The 25,504-nt window shown below is 43.5% G+C and overlaps 1 pseudogene; it reads right to left on the bottom strand.

The window, feature by feature from the left end:
* Positions 1-396: 396 nt before the first annotated feature.
* Positions 397-8,972, bottom strand: LOC123083762 (sphinganine C4-monooxygenase 1-like; annotated as a pseudogene).
* Between the last annotated feature and the right edge of the window lie 16,532 nt (positions 8,973-25,504).

The following is a 25,504-nucleotide window of genomic DNA, read 5'->3' as shown; positions in this document are numbered from 1 at the left end:
TCGGTCCTCTAGACTATGCTGAATGCCAAATTTATAGTTTGGAAATTTAAGCAAACGTTTGTAGATTTTTTGTAGGTTTATCATTTATTGGTGCCGTACTGACAACGAACAAAACAGAAAAAACGACTGGACTCATTTGCAAGCATCAGGCCTTATTTTTAAGGAAAGCATCAGGCCTTGTTTGAAACACGCAAACGACTGGACTCGATCTACAGAGTGTACAACATGACTGCACCCCCCTACACAACCAATTATATCACGTTCCAGATTTATTAGGAGAACTAAACGAAACAAGCGGTGCAAACAAGATCAACACAACTCACATACATTTTGATGAAATTATAATGCAACAGTACGTAGTACGCCGGGCGCGTGCATGAGCATGCCCGGCCGGAGTCAGTCAACTGGCGTGACAACGGCGGTGGCCTTGGACGCCTTGGGGCGCACCGGCTGGATCACCAGCCCCCGCCGCCGGGCCTCTCCTGAACGGTATGTTGAAATACGAGCAATTTATCGAATGATTTTATTAACAGAAATACTAGATAAAGCATGACCAGTATAGTGGTGATAAAACAAGACATGCGATTTGACAAAGAAAAGGTAAACATCATCTTCATATATGAACTGTAACTAAACATATCTAGAGTAGACAGTATAGCAAGTTGCATATATGAAATAGAGTCTAACATATGTAGGGCAAATATTAGAACAAGAAACTGTAGCAGGACCTCTAATAGAAAGGAGAAGAACACGTACGGGACAGCAGCAGCAGAAGCGCTGGACTTGGGGTCGGTGTCCTCGCCTGCCATGTCATCGAGGAGGTCGTGGACGTCGGGGAAGAAGTCGTCGTCGGGGAAGTAGTTGTCGGCGACCGGATCGTCCGTGATGAAGCAGCCAGTAGTCGCGCTGAGCGCTCCCCAAAAACCTTATCACCCTTCTCCCGTACAGGACTCAAAAGGTGCGATTTCGGAGGCCTACTGTCCCGACGTGCGGTGCACGCCGCAAGCCAGAATGAGGAAGACAGCAGCAGCTCAGAGATGGAACCGGTGGCGAGGGAAGGAGTCGTTCTGGTGCGTCTCTCTGGGAGGAGCGACCTCCCTTTTATAGGCGCAAGAGAAGGAGACGAGAGGGCAGCGACGGGAGGTGAAACGAAGAGACGGAGATGAAGCGAACAACCAGCAGCCGAAGGGTTGCACCGTTCGCATTCGAACTCCGCTTTCGCAAAAATCTTTTCAGCTTCCGTGTGACCTTTCATATACCCGTAGTGCGTGGCAAAAATTTAGACATCGGCTCGGCTCATTCCCGCGGCGCGGCGCGGCGCGACGCGGCGTGGCGAGGCGGGCGGCGGCGGAGGAGCGCGCGTGGATGTCCCTCTTGTTCTCATGCTCATACAAGTGTGGAAAGAACCTCTCTTATAAAGAGGTTCAACTCCCTCTAAACTAGCAATGTGGGACTAAACATTAGTTCCACCTCTTGCCTTGCACGAATGGGCTGCGTGGGCCTCTAGAATTTATTAAGAATTTCTGAAACTGCTCTATTGGGCTAGGCCCCAAATAGACAAAATTCCAGCAATCCCCCATCAGATCCCAGAGGCACACAAAAATTGTCTTTGGTTCCAAAACACTGTTTTATATACCGGTACTGCAGTGGAGACTGTTAAGTTAAACTTCCACCCAGAACTCTATGCTACACTAGTAAGCAACTTGAACAATGGACCGGGCCTTGAACTGCAAGTTTTCTGCGAATCTAGCTTCACATAAAGCCTTCACTGATACGTGGCTACCGTGGGTCTTCCCCGCGGGTGGAGTTTATGCGTCATACTCCGTGACCTTTCATGAGTTTACTAGAGAGAACCCTACTCTCATAGATTGCGATGTTTGACAATCAGACTCATATAGGTGTGTTCTTCAAAAGATGTTCTGCAGGATAACATCTCTGCTTAAATGAGCCACTTAGAACACATTAAGATATACATCAACCAGCCATGCAGATTAGGAGAGTATTGCATCTTCATGGAGTGGTATTGTGAATAGTAAGGATACTCTCCTCTCGGTTGACCAACAGATTGTCTTCCATATCTAATTCACGGGATCTCCGATCACAAAGAATAGGTTACCACTGTGAACAACTCATATTGTGGGTCTCATACACATCTCCATCGATGCATTATCTATCACATTACGTGATAGACCCTTAGTAAAAGGATCTGCCAAAATTTTAGACGTTTGGATATAATCCAATGCAATAACTCCAGAGTTTTTCATTTTCCTGACAGACTTTAACCTTCTCTGAACGTGTCTTGACGACTTCATGTTATCCTTTGAGGTGCTCACTTTCATGATCACAGTTTGATTGTCGCAATTCATAAGGATACCCGGTACAGATTCTCAACAACCGGCAAGTCATTCGAGAGCCAATGAAGCCAATCTGCTTCGACCGTAGCTGTATCTAGCGCTGTGAGTTCTCCTTCCATTATTGACCTCGTTAAGATGGTCTGCTTGCAAGACTTTCAAGAAACAACGCCACCTCCATGAGTGAATACATATCCGCTCGTGGCCTTTATCTCATCAGCATCTGAGATCCAGTTTGAGTCACTATACCCTTCAAGCACCTTTGGGTGCCCGGTGTAGTGAATTCCATAATTTGCAGTGCCTTTCAAATAATGCAAAACTCTCTCTAGAGCTTTCCAATGCACATCTCCTGGTTTTGAAACAAACCGACTCAGTTTGCTAACAGCAAAAGAGATGCCAGGTCTTGTAGCACTGGCTAAGTACATAAGCGAGCCAATAATCTGAGAATACTTCAATTGGTCTCTAGCAATTCTTTGATTCTTTCGAAGCAACACACTAGCATCATATGGTGTTGGAGAGGGCTTGCAGTCACTGTAGCCAAAGCGACTCAAGATCTTTTCCACATAGTGAGATTGAAGCAATGTAATCCCACCATCATCGTCTCTCAACAACTTGATGTTTAGAATGACATCAGCCACTCCTAAATCCTTCATCTCAAAACAGCGAGATAGGAAATTCTTGACCTCCTTAATAACATTCAGATTTGTTCCAAAAATTAGTATGTCATCAACATACAAGCAAAGGATAACTCCCTCGCCCCACCATGGCGATAGTACACACATTTGTCAGCTTCGTTCACAACAAAGCCTGCATCTATTAAAGTTCTTTCAAACTTCTCATGCCACTGTTTGGGTGCTTGCTTGAGTCCATACAAAGACTTCAGCAACTTGCACACTTTTCCTTTCTGACCATCTAGTACAAATCCATCTGGTTGTTCCATATAAATTTTCTCGTCCAACTCTCCATTTAGGAAAGCAGTCTTAACATCCATTTGATGAACGAGAAGACCATGTGAGGCAGCTAGTGAAAGTAGAACTTGAATAGTGGTCAGTCGAGCCACAAGTGAGTAAGTATCAAAGAAGTCTTCACCTTTCTTTTAGGTATAACCCTTAGCCATGAGTCGAGCCTTATACTTTTCAATAGTACCATCAGGCCCAAACTTCTTCTTGAATACCCATTTGCATCCTATAGGTTTGCACCCATAAGGACGATCAGTTATCTCCCAAGTTTCATTCGCCAAGATGGAATCCATCTCGCTATGAACCGCTTCCTTCCAGTAGTCAGCATCTTCAGATGCATAGGCCTCTGAAATAGAACTAGGAGTGTCATCTATGAGATACACAAGAAAATCATCACCAAAGGACTTTGCAGTCCTCTGTCTCTTGCTCCTAGTAGGAACTTCATTGTTCTCCTTCACAGGACTTTCAAAGTGTTCCATCGAAATGGCTGGTTCGGTAATTGTAACTGGTTCCTGATTCGATGAACTAGGCATTTCCTGATTAGATGAGGTAGCCATATCCTTCATGGGAAAGATATCTTCAAAGAAAGTCGCATCATTTGACTCCATGATCGTACCGACATGCATGTCAGGTACCTCAGATTTTACAACCAAGAATCTATAGGCAATGCTATGAAAAGCATATCCCAGGAAAACACAATCCACAGTCTTTGGTCCAAACTTCCGCTTCTTTGGAATTGGAACATTGACTTTCACCAAACAACCCCATGTTCGTAGATAAGAGAGTTTTAACCTTTTCTTCTCCCATTCCTTGAATGGAGTTATTTCTTTGTTCTTTGTGGGAACTCGGTTTAGGACATGACATGTCGTCAATATCGCCTCCCCCCACCATGCCTTGGAGAGACCCGATGTGTCTAACATGGCATTAACCAAATCAGTTAGAGTATGGTTCTTTCTTTCGGCCACCCCATTTGACTGAGATAAATAGGGAGGCGTCCTCTCATGGATTATACCATGTTCCGCACAAAAAGCATCAAATTCATTGGAAAAATACTCTCCACCACGGTCGGACCTAAGCCTCTTGATTTTTCGATCAAGTTGGTTTTCCACTTCAGCTTTATAGATCTTGAAAAAGTTCAAAGCCTCATCCTTAGATTTCAGAAGATACACACGACAGTATCTAGTGGAGTCGTCAATTAACGTCATGAAATATTTCTTTCCACCTTTTGTCAAAATGCCATTCATTTTACAAAGATCTGAATGTATGAGCTCTAGTGGTGCAAGATTTCTCGTTTCCGCAGTCATGTGAGACTTACGAGGTTGCTTAGCTTGCACACACACTTGACACTTAGATCCCTTGACAGTGGTGAAACTAGGGATTAAGTTCAACTTTGCTAGTCGCGACATGCAACCAAAGTTAACATGACAAAGACATGAATGCCACACATTTAATTCACTATTGTTGCAAATATGATTAACAACTTTATTGCAAACGTCTGATAAGGATAAATGAAACAAGCCTCCTGACTCATAGCCTTTACCAACAAAGATTCCATACTTGGATATTACAAATTTATTCGACTCAAAGACATGCTTGTAGCCACCTCCACACAGAAGAGATCCGCTAACAAGATTTTTATTGACCGAGGGGACATAATGCACGTTCTTCAGCTGCACGATCTTCCCCGAAGTAAACTTCAGATCGACCATGCCAACACCACGAACAGAAGCATTTGAACCGTTGCCCATCAGCACGGTTGAAGTCCCTGCGGTCTGATAAGACAAAAACATAGAAATATCACCGCATACATGCACATTAGCACCCGTGTCAATCAACCAATCAGGAGAATGACATACTAAAAGAATAGTGGGAAATATACCATATCTAGCATCCTTCATATCAATGTCTCCAATGACAACATTAGCGGTCTTGCCGCCTTTCCCAGGATAACGCTTGTCATAGCGATTAGGGCAACTAGGAGCCCAATGATCAGGATCCCCACACACATGACAAACACCTTTCTTCTTGTCATTCTTCTTCTTGAAGTTCTTGTGCTGGACAACCTTTTTTTCCCATCAAACTTTGCTTTACCATCAAACTTGCCCTTGCTCTTGAACTTATGGGGCTGGAAGTTCTGCTTCTGTACCACATTGGCACTAGATCCTCCCTCAATACCTCGAGCACGTGTGTCCTTTGCTCTCGCCTTTTCTTCCACATCAAGAGTGCCAATGAGATCCGGGACGGAAAACTCCTGCCTCTTATGCTTCAGCAAGGTAGCAAAGTTCCTCCATGAAGGAGGAAGCTTACTGATGATACCTCCGGCAACAAACTTGTTCGGTAGCATACAACCGAAGTGCTCAAGTTCTCTAGCAAATGACTGTATCTCATGAGCTTGCTCAACCACGGAGCGCTCTTCAGTCATCCTGTAATCATAGAATTGCTCCATGATGTACAGCTCAGTGCCAGCATCCGAGACCCCAAACTTGGCCTCGAGTGCATCCCACATATATTTTCCATTATCAATTGACGCATAAGCATCAACTATGTTCTCATCAAGAACACTCAAGAGAGCAGCCTTAAACAGAGTATCCATTTTCTGAAAGGCTTGTGTCTGTTGAGCATCAAGCTCTCCTTCAGGTTTGCCAAGAGTGGTGTCATAGCAACTCATGGTTTGAAATCATAAGACTGCTCTCACGCGCCACCTCTTATAGTGGATACCCTCAAACATAGGAGGTCTCATGGAAGCAGCAAAATCACTCGGGGTAAATTGCCAATAATAAGGTTTTTGGATTGTTGGAAATATGAGCAATTTATCGAATGATTTTATTAACATAAATACTAGATAAAGCATGAACAGTATAGTGGTCATAAAACAAGTCATGCGATTTGACAAAGAGAAGGTAAACATCATCTTCATATATGAACTGTAACTAAACATATCTAGAGCAGACAGTATATCACGCCGCAAGCCGGGATGAGGAAGACAGCAGCAGCTCAGAGATGGAACCGGTGGCGAGGGAAGGAGTCGTTCTGTTGCGTCTCTCTGGGAGGAGTGACATCCCTTTTATAGGCGCAAGAGGAGGATGCGAGAGGGTTGCACCGTTCGCATTCGAACTCCACTTTTGCAAAAATTTAGACATCGGCTCGGCTCATTCCCGCAACCCGCGCCGTGCCGCGGCGCGTCGAGGCAGGCGACGGAGGAGGAGCGCGCGTGGATGTCCCTCTTATTCTCATGCTCATACAAGTGGGGAAAGAACCTCCCTTATAAAGAGGTCCAACTCCCTCTAAACTAGCAATGTGGGACTAAACATTAGTTCCATCTCTTGCCTTGCACGAATGGGCTGCGTGGGCCTCTAGGATTTATTAAGAATTTCTGAAACTGTTATTGAGTTAGGCCCAAAATAGACAAAATTTCAGCATGGTGTAGTGCAGGTACGTCCCGAACGCCTTGTCCCACGTGACGAAGAAGAGGTCAGAGAAGTTGTACCTGACGCCGTGCGGCAGGTGCGCGGCAGGTGGTGCACGCCGTGGTACGCGGCGCTGTTCCGGAGCGACTGCAGGCGGCGCGGCAGGAGGCACAACCCGCAGTGGTTGTCGATGCCCTTGATGTTGCACAGCGAGAGGAAGACGACCGTGGCGCGCTGCGACGACGACATGCCGGAGGCCAGGATGGCGAGCGACGCGCCGGCCTTGTCGGTGATGAGGGCCTCCACCGGGTGCCCGTACTTGACGCCGAACGCGTAGGGCACCACCAGGCGGTGGTGCCACGAGTGGAGGTGCCGGTACAAGAACCGGCTACGGCAGGGGCGGAGACAGGGGGCGAGTAGGGGCTAGATCGCCCCCCCCCCCAACGATCTCTAGCAAGTAGTAGTATAGGTAGTATATATACTGTAGATGTGCTAATTGGTCGGAGATAATCACATCATTAGCCCATATAAGATTTTTCTAGGGAAATTAGCCCGTATAAGTACTAATAATATAATAACTATCCTAGACCGAAGCCCAATAGCCCATGTCATTGTCATGTGGTTGTGGCCTTTTGTTGATTGCCCCATGCGATCGATTCTTTGATCGTGTCCTCGCACTAGGGTCTAGGGTGTTGTTTGCAGCCGCCGCCCAGCCGCCGGCTGCCCGGCTGCCGCTGCCGCTCCCGCTCAGGTAAGGCGCTTACCACGCCACCGCCCCTACCCTATCGGCTGTGTTGATATGTCGTCTTTGTTCGTTGTTTGTCCAGTGTCTGAGGACTAAGGCAGGAGAAGGCGGCTTCATTAGATCAGAGTTTTACTGGGAGTCGAAGATCGGATAGAGGAAGGTACTAGTATTACGTACTTGTAGCTATCAGTTACTATAAATTAAAATCCTACTCCCTCCGTTCCTAAATACTTGTCTTTCTAGGCATTTCAACAAGTGACTACATACGGAGCAAAATGAGTGAATCTACACTTTAAAATATGTCTACATACATCCGTATGTAGTAGTCATTTGAAATGTCTAGAGACAAATATTTAAGAACGGAGGGAGTACTATCCTAGTATGGTGCGTTAGTGTTGTCTGTAAAATAGTGTATTACTCTATTAATCACAGTGATTGCATTAGGATATTGGATCTGCACAATTTAGCAACTGAACAAACGATCAAGGAAATTGGCTCTGCCGTACATCCTTGCTACTTCACGTTCTTCCTGCAAATTTTGGCAATCAATTCCGGATTAGATCAGAGGCGACGTCGGCGCCATCGTGAGCTCGTTAATTCTTCGGCCAACTAGCCAAGGTTAGCACAACTAACAACTGCTTGCTCATCTCGATCAGTTCCCATCTTATACCTATCAAATTTGTACATCAAATTTCAATTTTTTTAATTATGTGACTTGTGATGTCATTTTTATGATTTACATTTATCAAGAGAAAAGGGTCGAGAAACACCAGAAATATTATTTCAGCTTATTTGTCAGAGGCATGTTTTCAAAGTAAAACGAGAGACGATTTGCTTGAGCATTGCATGAAAACTTGCTTCAAAGGAATTTACAACTGAATTCTCTTCTAATGAAATTGTTAATATACTTTGTGTTATTGAAAATCGTTGAGATTATACAACTAATTTAAATGTAACTACCACATGTCTATACTCTATAGCAATGAAGCGGTATTTTTTTTCAACTTTGCTTGGCCCCCTATGTCCAAATCCTGGCTCCGCCCCTGAGCTGCGGTGCGCCGGGACGGTGCCACGCGTAGCCGTACGCGTCGTACAGCACCACGGTCACCGCGATCTGATGCGCCGCTGTCAGGTACGACGACGACGCGGTCGCCGGCGAGTCGCCCGTGGTCGCTCCCCCTGCCCCTCTACGGGACAAACTTGTCCGTTGATCAGAGGCTGTGTACAAAGTACTAGGACGTACGGGTACGTGCATGCATGTGTGCATGAATGTTACCGGGGTGAGCACGGTGACGGCGACGAGCTGCATGAGGTGCTGCATGAGGACGTTCCCGAGCACGGCACGCTTGGACACCGTGTTCTTGCTGTCCTCCTCAGCCTTGGTGTTGAGCCTGTACTTGGCCATGACGCGTCCATGGCCAAGCGCCGTGTGCACGCCGGAGTAGGCCCAGTACACCAGGATGGGCACGACGGCGGCCACAGCCTCGTCCGAGAACCTGAACACCCCCATGTCGATCCCTTTGATCTACGAGGTGTACACTCTAGCTAGCCAAGTAGATAAGTAGGTAGAGGTGTGCTATATATATGTATAACGACTGTGTGTGTCTTGTAGTTGCAAGCCAGGGATAAGTAGTGCAATATCCATTGTCCATATAGGGTGATCGGTGAGCAATTTAAGTATCGCTTTCGAGCGTGCGAACAAGGGAGAGGGCCAGCCACAGGTGACCGAGCGATATATCGCCCTGCCGGTACACTCAAAGCTAGCACCACGTGGATTCACCAATGTAATTTCGTTGGTAGTCGCCGCTCAGTGCTGGAGCTTAATTACCTTGTGGAACATCCATCCGTAATAAACAAGACAACAAGATGCCCGGGGCATGCCAATGGCGCGCCTCTTAACATGTTAGTAACGGTTGGCTGACGGCCTACTGTCCCTAGCATAAGAGTTCAGTAATTTTGCTTACTTGGTACTCCCTCCTTCCAAAAATATTTGTCATCAAAATGAACAAAAAATGATGTATCTAGAACTAAAACACATCTAGATACATCCTCTTTTATTCATTTTAATGACAAGTATTTTCGGACGGAGGGAATAGCATAGAAAGACAAGATCGTTGACAAACAAAAAGGAGATAAGATTCATCAATACAGTGAAATCTAGAAATATTAAAAGTTAGCTTAAACAAATAAACAAAAGTTCTGGAAATTTACTTCAAACTTCACCCCTCGTGTATCTCCAAAATGCTTCCTTCAGATCCTCGTTCTGCATTGGTGACCTTGACAAGTCTTCTCACTTTCTTAGGGCATGAATTGCTTTATTTTTGTTATTATGTACATCTTCCACGAGGTTTTTAGTTTTCCTTTCACAAAGTGGCAACCTTAAGAGGACGGGGATTTGCAACACGCAAGTGCGGGGGCCCTCAGGTCTCTGGTGTCCGCTTTTTATTTTGACTTCTGATTTTTAAAGTTATATTTCTTTTAAACGAAAAATTCAAATTAAGTTATATTTTCATATTCATGTTTCTCGTGACCAACGCTTCAAAATAAGTTCTATTTTGAATATATTTTGAGGACTATTAAAAAAAGTTAAGTTCCGAATGAAGAAACTTAGTACGAGCGATCAACAAAAATCAATTATTTTGTGTCTACAAGAAACATAAAAAGTTGCTTAAATTTTTTCTCTAAAACTTGTTGAAACTTTGCATTTTTAGATGCAAAAACAGTAAGTTTCATCATTGAACCTTAAAGCTTTTTGAGGAATTTCCTTTTTTTTACTGTGTCCTCATGTGGGATTCAACTACTTCATGGACCGCGAAGTAAATCGGGCGGGCGGCAGAGCTTGACAGGTGAGTGTCCCCGCACTTACGCCCCCTTGCGAATTTTCAAACCTAAAGACAAAGATGATAAAGTACACGTAGCAACAGCATAACAGGCAGTAGACCACTAAAACAAAAGATGTACCACTGCTACATCAATTCGAGAGCCATAAATTGACAAAGAAAACACCATCAACGCAGTGGCCGGGTGTACAAAGAATTAAGAAGAAATAAATTACAACAAAGGGACCGCCTATCCATCGGGTGCCTGAAACAATTTAACCGTCAGACGATTTTTTGGACCACACGATTGAGTTCGGACGGTTGGTAGTCACCTTCAACCTCTAATCGCCTTTCTCCTTCCTCTCGGGTGCAGCCCCACACCCCACCCCCTCCTTGCACCCGAACCATCAGCCCTTAAAATTCCCTCCAGCTAGGACATCATTGTCGCGTCATCGCCGACTCCGCGTCTCTCTCACCCAGGGCTTCACCAACATCCCCGCGCCTCGCTGCCTCGCTACAACCTATTATGTTGCAGGCTTTGCACATGATGAAAAAGTGATGCAGAGTAGGGGTACGATATCTATACTCAACTTTTGCCTGTGGCGTTGGACTCCACGAAGATTCTTTATTGTTTTTCGATGTATCTTATTGTAAGATAGTATTGACCTATGTAGGTATCTAATATAGTGAAGTTTGGATCTGCGATGTAATACTTATTACATGTGTTTTTTTGTATTACATCATGTACTTTATGTGCTAGCAATTGATTTAGGGACTAGTATAAAAAGCACGAAGATTCGGATCCTAGCCCGTCGGATCACTGCAAATGATATCAGAGCATATGTAGTGACCAAACCTGGTAGGATTTGAGTCTTTGTGTTTACTGTGCTAGTCCCTAGGTCATTTGCCAGCACACATAGTATAAGATGAAATACTAAGAATAAACCACATGCCATAAGTATTATATTGTAGATCCAGACTTTAATATAATACATGCATCCATAGCTCAAGGCTAGCTTACAAATAAAATACAACGGAAACCAATAAGATATTCATGAATTCCATCAATGCCACCATCAAAATTGAGTATAAGCATTGTAACACTACGGGCTTGTTTGGTTGTCGTTTGCTACAGGGCCTGCATCGCATACACTTCCCAAACCAGCCTGGTTGAGCAAAAACAGGCCCTAATACGCCATCTGCCAGTTGTTTGGTCGCCTGCATCTAGTGTACCTGCATTAGGTAATACCCAAGTGCACTTTGTTTGGTTGCCTGCATTGACCCGAGCGGCAGATGAATACGGGGTTTGGTTGCATACGACATACATGTTGTGCTTACCTTGTACCCTAGTTGGTGAGCTTACCCACACCTAGCACACCAACGCCATAGCACAACAACGGCGATGAACTGGGCGAAGATGATGAAGTTCTTCAGCTTCAGCCCAAACTGACGATCCACCTTGACACCTCCAACCTTGCGACTGTCAACACTGCTACCGTGCATTCGCACCCAGTCGGAGTAAGCTTGTTCTGCCTGCCTAGTCTTGAACCCTCTATGGGTGCTGTTGCTATAAGATGCCACTTGTGCACTGGCCTCTTCCCATGAACTATAAACCCCTGGGACCTTAGCGACAAACACGGCATACCACTTGCTCTAGCAATGCACAAGAGCAAGAGTTGAAGCAGCAAATCAATGGAGCACACAAGTAGCAAGTAAAGTAGCACACAAACAACAATGGAGCAGAAGAGAAGTAAAGCATGCATGATCATACGGCATAGCAAGTTCTTCCTAGCACTACCTTGGTGTTAACCTACCACCACATCCAAAAGAGGGTGTCGTCCTACCATCGCAAGTTCACCATCAGTGTGAGGGGTTAGTATATACCACCTCACCAAAATATACAGACCATGAAATAGTTTTTGAGCCCTAGCTACACAAAATGTACGTCGTCATCGTCGTTGTCGTCGCCACCGCCATCTCCGTCGGGGATCATGCACGCTCACAGGCAGCACCACTCTAGTAGTAGTGCTTGCCCAGCCAGCTCCTGAGCCACAGGACCCTGTGAGCGTCGGCCATGGCAACGAACCCAACACCCTGGGCATTGTTGTCAAGCAGGTGGCTGAGAGCTACCATGAGAGCCTCATCACTGAAGCCACCCTGGGTCATGACAGCGCCATACAGGTCAGGGTGGACGTCGAGGGGCTTGCACTCCCTGATGGTTGTTGCCACCTCCTTCACCGCCTCAGTCATGCTGCAGAAGACATTGATCTCCTCCTCCATCAGGCCTCCTCTCTTCCTCTTCCTATCATGGACGGGGTCAAATGGCTTGTCGAAGGGCTTCACAGCGGGCTTGTCAGGGCCATCGAGGACCTTGACGTTCGGGGTCCCAGGGAAGTCTGGCATGAGAGAACCAAGAGGCTCCCCCGGGCCCATGGCATGCTTCCCAGTTGCCAACCCGAAGAAGAAGATGTGCTGCATCTGGTTGTAGTTCTGTATGGGTGTGTTGAGGAACTCAGCGTCCCTTGGGTGGTCTAAGAATGAAACACAAGTGTTGTCAGTTGCGATTAGGAGTAGGCAATGGTGGACAGTATGAAAAGGAAGAAGGTTGTGAGCTAACCGCGACATGGCCGGCGTAGTGCTCTGCCTCCAGAACTATGGAGCAAGTGTTCTCATCCCATGAGGCACCACTAAGGTCTCTCAGCCTGGACACTTGGATCCATCGACTTCTCCACTTCCTCGGGTGGTTGTACACCTGGGTGGCTGCTACGTCTTGAGCTTGCGTTGGTTTTCCCCGAAGAGGAAGGGATGATGCAGCAGAGTAGCGTAAATATTTCCCTCAGTTTTTGAGAACCAAGGTATCAATCCAGTAGGAGGCCACGCTCAAGTCCCTCGTACCTGCACAAAACGATAGCTACTCGCAACCAACGCGATTAGGGGTTGTCAATCCCTTCACGGTCACTTACGAGAGTGAGATCTGATAGATATAATATTTTTGGTATTTTTGGTATAAAGATGCAAAGTAAAAAGTAAAGGCAAAGTAAAAAGCAAAGCAAGATGAAAGTGATGGAGATTGATATGATGAGAATAGACCCCGGGGCCATAGGTTTCACTAGTGGCTTCTCTCAAGAGCATAAGTATTCTACGGTGGGTGAACAAATTACTTTTGAGCAATTGACAGAATTGAGCATAGTTATGAGAATATCTAGGCATGATCATGTATATAGGCATCACGTCCATGACAACTAGACCGAAACGATTCTGCATCTACTACTATTACTCCACTCATCGACCGCTATCTAGCATGCATCTAGAGTATTAAGTTAAAAACAAAGTAACGCCTTAAGCAAGATGACATGATGTAGAGAGATAAATTCATGCAATATGAAATAAACCCCATCTTGTTATCCTCGATGGCAATGATGTAATACGTGCCTTGCTGCCCCATCTATCACTGGGAAAGGACACCGCAAGATCGAACCCAAAGCTAAGCACTTCTCCCATGGCAAGAACTACCAATCTAGTTGGCCAAACCAAACAGATAATTTGAAGAGACTTGCAAAGATAACCAATCATACATAAAAGAATTCAGAGAAGATTCAAATATTATTCATAGATAGACTTGATCATAAACCCACAATTCATCGGTCTCAACAAACACACCGCAAAAAGAAGATTACATCGAATAGATCTCCACAAGAGAGGGGGAGAACTTTGTATTGAGATTCAAAGAGAGAGAAGAAGCCATCTAGCTACTAACTATGGACCCGAAGGTCTGAGGCAAACTACTCACACTTCATCGGAGAGGCTATGATGATGTACAAGCCCTCCGTGATGACGTCCCTCATCCGGCGGTGGTGGAATTAGGTTTTTGGCTCCTATTCTGATCGTTTGAGAGTACATAGGTATATATAGGAGGAAGGAGTACGTCGGAGGAGCACCGAGGGGCCCATGAGGCAGGGGGCGCGCCCTAGGGGGGCGCCCCCCACCCTCGTGACCGCCTCTTTTGTTCCTTGGAGCTGGGTCCAAGTCTCCTGGATCACGTTCGGTGAGAAAATCACGTACCCGAAGGTTTTATTCCGTTTGGAATCCATTTGATATTCCGTTTCTTCGAAACACTGAAATAGGCAAAAAACAACAATTCTGGGCTGGGCCTCCGGTTAATAGGTTAGTCCCAAAAATAATATAAAAGTGGAAAATAAAGCCCAATATAGTCCAAAACAATAGATAATATAGCATGGAGCAATCAAAAATTATAGATACGTTGGAGACGTATCAGGTATCCCCAAGCTTAATTCCTGCTCGTCCTCGAGCAGGTAAATGATAAAAGGAGAATTTTTGATGCGGAGTGCTACTTGGCATAATTTCAATGCAAATCTTCTTAATCGTGATATGAATATTCAAATTCGAAAGATTCAAGACAAAAGTTCATATTGACATAAAAAAATAATACTTCAAGCATACTAACAAAGCAATTATGTCTTCTCAAAATAACATGGCCAAATAAAGTTATCCCTACAAAATCATATAGTCTGGCTATGCTCTATCTTCACCACACAAAGTATTTAAATCATGCACAACCCCGATGACAAGCCAAGCAATTGTTTCATACTCTAACTTTTTCAAAACTTTTTCAATCTTCACGCAATACATGAGCGTGAGCCATGGATATAGCACTATAGGTGGAATAGAATGGTGGTTATGGAGAAGACAAAAAGGTAGGGGAAGATAGTCTCACATCAACTAGGCATATCAACGGGCTATGGAGATGCCCATCAATAGATATCAATGTGAGTGAGTAGGGATTGCCATGCAACGGATGCACTAGAGCTATAAGTATATGAAAGCTCAAAAAGAAACTAAGTGGGTGTGCATCCAACTTGCTTGCTCATGAAGACCTAGGGCAATTTGAGGAAGCCCATCATTGGAATATACAAGCCAAGTTCTATAATGTAAAATTCCCACTAGTATATGAAAGTAATAACATGAGAGACTCTCTACTATGAAGATCATGGTGCTACTTTGAAGCACAAGTGTGGTAAGAGGATAGTAACATTGTCCCTTCTCTCTTTTTCTCTCATTTTTTTATTTGGGCCTTTTCTTTTTTTTATTTTATGGCCTCTTTTTATTTGGGCTTCTTTGGCCTCTTTTATTTATTTTTCGTCCGGAGTCTCGTCCCGACTTATGGGGGAATCATAGTCTCCATCATTCTTTCCTCACTTGGGACGATGCTCTAATAATGATGATCATCACACTTTTATTTTTCTTACAACTCAACAATTACAACTCGATACTTAGAACAAAATATGACTCTATGTGAATGCATCCGGCGGTGTACCGGGATATGCAATATGACAATGATGAATATGTCATGATGAACTAGATGGTGGAAAGTTGCATGGCAATATATCTCGGAATGGCTATGGAAATGCCATAATAGGTAGGTATGGTGGCTGTTTTGAGGAAGGTATATGGTAGGTGTATGATACCGGCGAAAGGTGCGCGGTATTAGAGAGGCTAGCAAAGGTGGAAGGGTGAGAGTGCGTATAATCCATGGACTCAACATTAGTCATAAAGAACTCATATACTTATTGCAAAAATCTAGAAGTTATCAAAGCAAAGTATTACGCGCATGCTCCTAGGGGGATAGATTGGTAGGAAAAGACCATCGCTCGTCCCCGACCGCCACTCATAAGGAAGACAATCAATAAATAAATCATGCTTCGACTTCATCACATAACGGTTCACCATATGTGCATGCTACGGGAATCACAAACTTTAACACAAGTATTATTTAAATTCACAACTACTCAACTAGCATGACTTTAATATTATCACCTCCATATCTCAAAACAATTATCAAGCTTCAATCTTTTCTTAGTATTCAACACACTCAAAAGAAAGTTTCACAAATTTTGAATACCAAGCATATTATTATTAAGAAAATTACCATGCTATTAAGAGACTCTCAAAATAATTTAAGTGAAGCATGAGAGATCAATAGTTTCTTTAAAACAAATCTACCACCATGCTCTAAAAGATCTAAGTGAAGCACATAGAGCAAAATTATAACGCTTAAAAGATATAAGTAAAGCACATAGAGTATTCTATCAAATTTGTATGGCTCTCTCAAAAGGTGTGTACAGCAAGGATGATTGTGGCATACTCATACACAAAGACACAAATAATACAAGACGCTCCAAGCAAAATACATATCATGTTGGTGAATAAAAATATAGTTCCAAGTAAATTACCGACGAAAGTGGATGAAAGAGGGGGTGCCTCCCGGGGCATCCCCAAGCTTTGACTTCTTGGTGTCCTTGGATTATCTTGCGGGTGCCATGGGCATCCCCAAGCTTAGGATCTTACCACTTCTTGTTTCATAATCCATCAAAAGAATTCACCCAAAACTTGAAAACATCACAACACAAAACTCAAAATAGAAAACTCGTGAGCTCCGTTAGCGAAAGAAAACAAAAGATCACTTCAAGGTACTGTAATGAACTCATTCTTTATTTATATTGGTGTTAAACCTACTGTATTCCAACTTCTCTATGGATTATAAACTATTTCAAAATAAGCAAACAACACACGAAAAACAGAATCTGTCAAAAACAGAACAGTCTGTAGTAATCTGTAGCTAGCGCAAGATCTGGAACCACAAAAATTCTAAAATAATTTTCTGGACGTGAGGAATTTATCTATTAATCATCTGCAAAAAGAATTAACTAAATATCACTCTTCAAATAAAAATGACAGCAGTTCTCGTGAGCGCTAAAGTTTCTGTTTTTTACAGCAAGTTCAACAAGACTTTCCCCAAGTCTTCCGAACGGTTCTACTTGGCACAAACACTAATTAAACACAAAAAACACAACCAAAACAGAGGCTAAATAATTTATTTATTACTAAGCAGGATCAAAAAGCAAGGAATAAAAATAAAATTGGGTTGCCTCCCAACAAGCGCTATCGTTTAACGCCCCTACCTAGGCATAAAAGCGAGGATAGATCTAAGTATTGCCATCTTTGGTAGGCAATCCATAAGTGGCTCTCATAATAGTTTCATATGGTAATTTTATTTTATTTCTTGAAAAGTGTTCAATGCCCTTTTTTAATGAAAATTGAAATCTAATATTCCCTTCCTTCATATCAATAATCGCACCAACCGTTCTAAGGAAAGGCCTACCAAGAATAATAGGGCAAGAAGGATTGCAATCTATATCAAGAACAATGAAATCTATGGGCACATAATTCCTATTTGCAACAATAATAACATCATTAATCCTTCCCATAGGTTTCTTAATATTGGAATCCGCAAGATGCAAGTTTAGAGAGCAATCATCAAAATCGCGGAAATCTAATAAATCATACAAAGTTTTGGGAATAGTGGAGACACTAGCACCCAAATCACACAAAGCATAAAACTCATGATCTTTAATTTTAATTTTAATAGTTGGTTCCCACTCATCATAGAGTTTTCTAGGGATAGAAACTTTCAACTCAAGTTTTTCTTCATAAGATTGCATCAAGGCGTCAACAATATGTTCGGTGAAGGCTTTATTTTGACTATAAGCATGTGGAGATACAATCAATTAAAGAGCAACTTTCATACTTAAATTCCTTGAAATCCAATATAGTGGGTTTAGCAACATCTAGATTTTTATTTCTTTCAATCCCACTTTCATCAATTTCATCATTAAGATCTAAATACTCCGAATTTTTAGAACGCCTTCTAGGTAAAGGAAGATCATATTCAGTTTCAACAAGATTCATATTGCAAAACAAAGATTTAATAGGGGACACATCAATAACTTTTAGATCTTCATCTTGATTTTCATAGGCATTCGGTTTAGCGGCCATCTTATTGACTAAGGTGGCTTGCATATCCGAAATTTCAGCAGTCATCTTTTCTAGACGAGCAATTTGGGATCTTATACCATCAAATTCTTTAGACATATCATCAAGCTCTTTATTCATATAACTCATAAAACTTTTTTGTTCCTTAAGCTCGTTTCTAAAGAAATTATTATGCTCAAATTGCAAAACCATAAACTTCCTAACGTTGGTTTCGATCTCCTCTAACCTTTTGAGGTGGAGATCACCAAATCTCGGTTGAGCCATCGCGACAAACAAGCAATCTAGCACACGAGCAAAAAAGGCAAGCGGGCAAAAGAGGCAAATAGAGAGGGAGGATAGAGAGAGAGCGCGAATAAAACGACAAGGGTGAAGTGGGGGAGAGGAAAACGAGAGGCAAATGGCAAATAATGTAATGCGAGAGATAGGGATTGTGATGGGTACTTGGTATGTTGACTTTTTGCATAGACTCCCCGGCAACGGCGCCAGAAATCCTTCTTGCTACGTCTTGAGCTTGCGTTGGTTTTCCCCGAAGAGGAAGGGATGATGCAGCACAGTAGCGTAAGTATTTCCCTCAGTTTTTGAGAACCAAGGTATCAATCCAGTAGGAGGCCACGCTCAAGTCCCTCGTACCTGCACAAAACGATAGCTACTCGGAACCAACACAATTAGGGGTTGTCAATCCCTTCATGGTCACTTACGAGAGTGAGATATGATAGATATAATATTTTTGGTATTTTTGGTATAAAGATGCAAAGTAAAAAGTAAAGGCAAAGTAAAAAAGCAAAGCAAGATTAAAGTGATGGAAATTGATATGATGAGAATAGACCCGAGGGCCATAGGTTTCACTAGTGGCTTCTCTCAAGAGCATAAGTATTCTATGGTGGGTGAACAAATTACTATTGAGCAATTGACAGAATTGAACATAGTTATGAGAATATCTAGGCATGATCATGTATATAGGCATCACGTCCGTGACAAGTAGACCGAAACGATTCTGCATCTACTACTATTACTCCACTCATCAACCGCTATCCAGCATGCATCTAGAGTATTAAGTTAAAAACAGAGTAACGCCTTAAGCAAGATGACATGATGTAGATAGATAAATTCATGCAATATGAAATAAACCCCATCTTGTTATCCTCGATGGCAAGGATGTAATACGTGCCTTGCTGCCCCTTCTGTCACTGGGAAAGGACACCGCAAGATCAAACCCAAAGCTAAGCACTTCTCCCATGGCAAGAACTACCAATCTAGTTGGCCAAACCAAACGGATAATTCGAAAAGACTTGCAAAGATAACCAATCATACATAAAAGAATTCAGAGAAGATTAAAATATTATTCATAGATAGACTTGATCATAAACTCACAATTCATCGGTCTCAACAAACACACCGCAAAAATAAGATTACATCGAATAGATCTCCACACGAGAGGGGGAGAACTTTGTATTGAGATTCAAAGAGAGAGAAGAAGCCATCTAGCTACTAACTATGGACCCGAAGGTCTGAGGTAAACTACTCACACTTCATCGGAGAGGCTATGATGATGTAGAAACCCTCCGTGATGACGGCCCTCTTCCGGCGGAGCTCCGGAACAGGCCCCAAGATGGGATCTCGTGGATACAGAAAGTTGCGGCGGTGGAATTAGTTTTTTGGCTCCTGTTCTGATCGTTTGGGGGTACGTAGGTATATATAGGAGGAAGGAGTACGCCGGAGGAGCACCGAGGGGCCCACGAGGCAGGGGGCGCGCCCTAGGGAGGGGCGTGCCCCCACCCTCGTGACCGCCTCTTTTGTTCCTTGGAGCAGGGTCCAAGGCTCCTGGATCATGTTCGGTGAGAAAATCATGTCCCCGAAGGTTTTATTCCGTTTGGACTCCGTTTCATATTCCGTTTCTTCGAAACACTGAAATAGGCAAAAAAATAGCAATTCTGGGTTGGGCCTCCGGTTAATAGGTTCGTCCCAAAAATAATATAAAAGTGGAAAATAAAGCCCAATATAGTCCAAAACTGTAGATAATATAGCATGGAGCAATAAAAAATTATAGATACGTTGGAGACGTGTCAGTGACAGACGCCTCTTGCCCATAGAACTCAAACACCTTCTTCACAACGGTGTTCAAGTGCACCTCCTTGAAGCCCTTGTCAGTCCTAACTCCACTAGAGATGAGCTCACATATCTTGTTCAGCACAAATGTGGACATGAACGGCTGCCACTTCATGTTGTTCGACCTACCATCCTTCTTTGCCTTTGCTGCTGCTAGCTTGAGTGCAGCGGCAGCAGCAGCAGTAGTTGGCTCAATGAGCACTACTGGCACATAGAGGGAATCAGAGGCGAACACCTCTGAATCAGGTGCCATCTGGGATATAGGCTGCGAGTCCTCGACAAACGATGGAGCAAACTGGCCGGTGGACAAGACAAGGGCCTAACTAAGATCTTGCGTCTGCGTGGTCATGTCCTACAATCGTAGCACGCATTGACAGTAAGCATAGCACACAACATACCGGACAATCCATGAAAGCAGAAGCATACATGTACATGGTTCATTACTATCATAGTAAGCACATGCTTCATCGCTACCCTACCAAGCAGACCGGATAATCTATGAGCAGGAACATACAACTACAACAAACAACATGCTATAAATGGACAACCAATAGCTACAAAACACAGATCTAAGCATGATTCAACACAAGCACAAGGTTCAACTTCAAACTCTACTACTAATCTAGCCTACCACATGCTTGAACATCTAGACCTACCACAAATTGCAACCGCAGCATAGCAATCAACCATATCAGCTCACAGATCAGACCACTAATCAACCATGCATCTAGATCAAACCCTAGTTGCAGCTCAGATCTAGCTAGAAGGAACAAAGAGAAAGGGGATTGAACTCACAGAGGCCATGGCTGCAGCTTGAGGACGAGGGGGGACGGTCGTGGAAGATCAACGCCGGCCGGTGAAGGAGCGCCGACGCCGTGGACTGCCGGCCGATGAAGATGCGCCGCTTACCTGCTCGTCGGTGCCGATGCGCGTCGGCGGGAAAGCTCGAACGAAGGGAGAATGGTGGCGGGAGTTGGGGCGGTGAGGGAGGGGCTAAATAGGGGTAGACTCGGCGGGAGGTGAGCCGAAATCCTCCCGCAGATTTTTCGGTGACGCGGGCAAGCTCGCACCATCTCCCCTCCTCACACGAGGGGAGAAGCGCGTCGCCCTCCCCTGCCTAGACATGCTTTAAGTTCTGTGCGATGCGGGCCGCACAGTGAAAGCAGGCAACCAAACTGGCCACTTTATTCCCGCGCGGGCCAGGCTGGGCCTAATGCGGGCAACCAAACACGCCCTACATCGCATCACTTACTCGTCATATAAAATCTTGCAACATGATAAGTTGCACCCTGTGGGTCAGTACATTGAATGTATTGGCAAGTCACACAGGAATGATCATAGCGGACTGATGTCTACTACACAACCTTCTTCTTGTAGACGTTGTAGGGCCTCCAAGTGCAGAGGTTTGTAGGACAGTAGCAAATTTCCCTCAAGTGGATGACCTAAGGTTTATCAATCCGTAGGAGGCGTAGGATAAAGATGGTCTCTCTCAAGCAACCCTGCAACCAAATAACAAAGAGTCTCTTGTGTCCCCAACACACCCAATACAATGGTAAATTGTATAGGTGCACTAGTTCGGCGAAGAGATGGTGATACAAGTGCAATATGGATGGTAGATAAAGGTATTTGTAATCTGAAAATATAAAAACAGCAAGGTAACTAATGATAAAAGTGAGCGTAAACGGTATTGCAATGATAGGAAATAAGGCCTAGGGTTCATACTTTCACTAGTGTAAGTCCTCTCAACAATACTAACATAATTGGATCATAAAATTATCCCTCAACATGCAACAAAGAGTCACTCCAAAGTCACTAATAGCGGAGAACGAACGAAGAGATTATGGTAGGGTACGAAACCACCTCAAAGTTATTCTTTCCAATCAATCCGTTGGGCTATTCCTATAAGTGTCACAAACAGCCCTAGAGTTCGTACTAGAATAACACCTTAAGATACAAATCAATCAAAACCCTAATGTCACCTAGATACTTCAATGTCACCTCAAGTATCCGTGGGCATGATTATACGATATGCATCACACAATCTCAATTCATCTATTCAACCAACACAAAGAACCTCAAAGAGTGCCCCAAAGTTTCTACTGGAGAATCACGACGAAAACGTGTGCCAACCCCTATGCATAGGTTCCCAATGTCACGAAACACACAAGTTGGTCACCAAAACGTACATCAAGTGGCACGTGGTATCCCATTGTCACCCAGATATCCACGGCAAGACATACATCAAGTGTTCTCAAGTCTTTAAAGACTCAATTCGATAAGATTACTTCAAAGGGGAAACTCGATTCATTACAAGAGAGAAGAGGGGGGAAGAAACATCATAGGATCCAAATATAATAGCAAAGCTCGCGATACATCAAGATCGTATCATCTCAAGAACACGAGAGAGAGAGAGAGAGATCAAACACATAGCTACTGGTACATACCCTCAGCCCCGAGGGAGAACTACTCCCTCCTCGTCATGGAGAGCACCGGGATGATGAAGATGGCCACCGAAGAAGGATTGCCCCCTCCGGCAGGGTGCCGGAACGGGTCTAGATTGAGTTTCGGTGGCTACGGAGGCTTCTAGCGGCGGAACTCCCGATCTATGTTGCTCTCGGATGTTTTTAGGGTATATGGAGATATATAGGCGGAAGGAGCACGTCGGTGGAGCTCCGAGGGGCCCACGAGGCAGGGGGGCGCGCCCAGGGGGGCGCGCCCTCCACCCTCGTGACCTCCCCGGAAACTTCTTGGAGTAGGGTCCAAGTCTCCTGGATCACATTCGGTGAGAAGATCACGTTCCCGAAGGTTTCATTCCATTTGGACTCCGTTTGATATTCTGTTCCCTCGAAATACTGAAATAGGCAAAAAACAGCAATTCTGGGCTAGGCCTCCGGTTAATAGGTTAGTCCCAAAAATAATATAAAAGTGGAAAATAAAGCCCAATATAGTACAAAACAGTAGATAAAGTAGCATGGAGCAATCAAAAATTATAGATACGTTGGAGACATATCAGACATCCCCAAGCTTAATTCCTGCTCGTCCTCGAGTAGGTAAATGATAAAAAGAGAATTTTTGATGCGGAGTGATACTTTGGCATAATTTCAATGTAAATCTTCTTAATCATGGTATGAATATTCAGATCTGAAAGGTTCAAGACAAAAGTTCATCTTGACATAAAAATGATAATACTTCAAGCATACTAATCAAACAATTATGTCATCTCAAAATAACATGGCCAAAGGAAGTTCATCCCTACAAAATCATATAGTTAGGCTATGCTTCATTTTCGTCACACAAAGATGTTCCCAACTTCTATACCCCCGATGACAAGCCAAGCAATTGTTTCATACTCAAATAATCTCAAACTTTTTCAACCTTCACGCAATACATGAGCGCGAGCCATGGACATAGCACTATGGGTGGTATAGAATATGGTGATGGGGATTGTGTGGAGAAGACAAAAAAGGAGAAAGTCTCACATCAACGAGGCTAATCAATGAGCTATGGAGATGGCCATCAATTGATGTTAATGCAAGGAGTAGGGATTGCCATGCAACGGATGCACTAGAGCTAAGAATGCTCAACAAAAGAAAACTAGTGGGTGTGCATCCAACTTGCTTGCTCATGAAGACCTAGGGCATTTTGAGGAAGCCCATCGTTGGAATATACAAGCCAAGTTCTATAATAAAAAATTCCCACTAGTATGAAGAAGACAAATTATGAGACTCACTATATGAAAATTATGGTGCTACTTTGAAGCACAATATATGAGACTCACTACATGAAGAACAAGGTGCTACTTTGAAGCACAAGTGCGGAAAAAGAGATAGTAGCATTGCCCTTTTTATTTTCTATTTTTTTTGCCTTTCTTTTTTTCTTTTTGGCCTTTCTCTTTTTTTTGATTGGGCAATGCTCTAATAATGATGATCATCACACTTCTATTGATTACAACATAATGATTACAACTCGATACTAGAACTAGATATGACTCTATATGAATGCCTCCGGCGGTGTACCGGGATGGTGCAATGAATCAAGAGTGACATGTATGAAAAATAATGCATGGTGGCTTTGCCACAAATACGATGTTAACTACAAGATCATGCAATGGCAATATGACAAAAGTAAAGCATGTCATGATGATGATGATGATGGAAGTTGCATGGCAATATATCTTAGAATGGCTATGGAAATGCCATGATAGATAGGTATGGTGGCTGTTTTGAGGAAGATATAGGGAGGTTTATGTGTGAAAGAGCGTATCATATCACGGGGTTTGGATGCACCGGCGAAGTTTGCACCAACTCTCAATGTGAGAAAGGGCAATGCACGGTACCGAAGAGGCTAGCAAATGGCGGAAAGGTAAAAGTGTGTATAATCCATGGACTCAACATTAGTCAAAAGAACTCATATACTTATTGAAAAAATTTAGAAGTCATCAAAAATCAAGTACTACGCGCATGCTCCTAGGGGGATAGATTGGTAGGAAAAGACCATCACTCGTCCCCGACCGCCACTCATAAGGATGCACAAGCCAGGTACACTTCATGCTTCAAATTTGTTACACAACTTTAACCATACGTGCATGCTACCGGACTTGCTAACTTCAACACAAGTATTTCTCAATTTCACAACTACTCAACTAGCACAACTATGATATTATCACCTCCATATCTCAAAACAATTATCAAGCATCAAACTTATCTTAGTATTCAACCCACTAAAAAGAAAGTTTCACATATCTTGAATACCAAGTATATTAACATTAAGCAAATTACCATGCTATTAACGACTCTCAAAATAATCTAAGTGAAGCATGAGAGATCAAGTTTCTTTAAAACAAACCACCACCGTGCTCTAAAAGATCTAAGTGAAGCACTAGAGCAAAAATTATCATGCTCAAAAAGATATAAGTGAAGCACATAGAGTAAACTATCAAGCTCAAAAGATATAAGTGAAGCACATAGAGTATTCTAACAAATTTCAATTCATACATGGCTCTCTCAAAAGCTGTGTACAGCAAGGATGATTGTGGTAGACTAACAAGCAAAGACACAAATAATACAAGACGCTCCAAGCAAAACACATATCATGTGGTGAATAAAAATATAGCTCCAAGTAAATATAGCTCCAAATAAAAATATGGCTCTCTCAAAAGCTGTGTACCGGGGCATCCCCAAGCTTTGACTTTTTGGTGTCCTTGGATTATCTTGGGGGTGCCATGGGCATCCCCAAGCTTAGGCTCTTGCCACTCCTTGTTCCATAA

Source organism: Triticum aestivum, chromosome 4A (genome assembly GCF_018294505.1).
Source record: "Triticum aestivum cultivar Chinese Spring chromosome 4A, IWGSC CS RefSeq v2.1, whole genome shotgun sequence".
Classification (NCBI taxonomy): domain Eukaryota; kingdom Viridiplantae; phylum Streptophyta; class Magnoliopsida; order Poales; family Poaceae; genus Triticum; species Triticum aestivum.
This window is presented reverse-complemented; position numbering and strand designations above follow the sequence as displayed.